General features: G+C 32.5%; 1 protein-coding gene across 1 annotated transcript in view; it reads right to left on the bottom strand.

Annotated features, from left to right (window-relative positions):
- The window catches only part of LOC106870660 (ATP-dependent translocase ABCB1), a 130796-nt gene that overhangs the window by 130251 nt on the left and 311 nt on the right, over positions 1-234 (bottom strand). The gene's annotated exons all lie outside the window — the stretch shown is intronic.

Below are 234 nucleotides of genomic sequence, written 5' to 3' on the forward strand. Positions count from 1 at the left end.
ATATATATATATATATATATAGGATGTTAGATAAATATTTTTTAAATGTATCAATAACCATTTTTCATCTTTTAGACTCAAACATAAAGCCAATTGTACGTCCTTATCTAGCAAGATTTCGGAACTGAACGAAAGCGGAATCGAATTTAGCCTTAAATGGGATATCATACGGAAAGCGCAGCCTTATAGAGATACATTTCTTTTATTAGCCACACAGGGCTCAACGAAGATGGG

The sequence above is a fragment of the Octopus bimaculoides genome, chromosome 1, assembly GCF_001194135.2.
Source record: "Octopus bimaculoides isolate UCB-OBI-ISO-001 chromosome 1, ASM119413v2, whole genome shotgun sequence".
Lineage (NCBI taxonomy): Eukaryota > Metazoa > Mollusca > Cephalopoda > Octopoda > Octopodidae > Octopus > Octopus bimaculoides.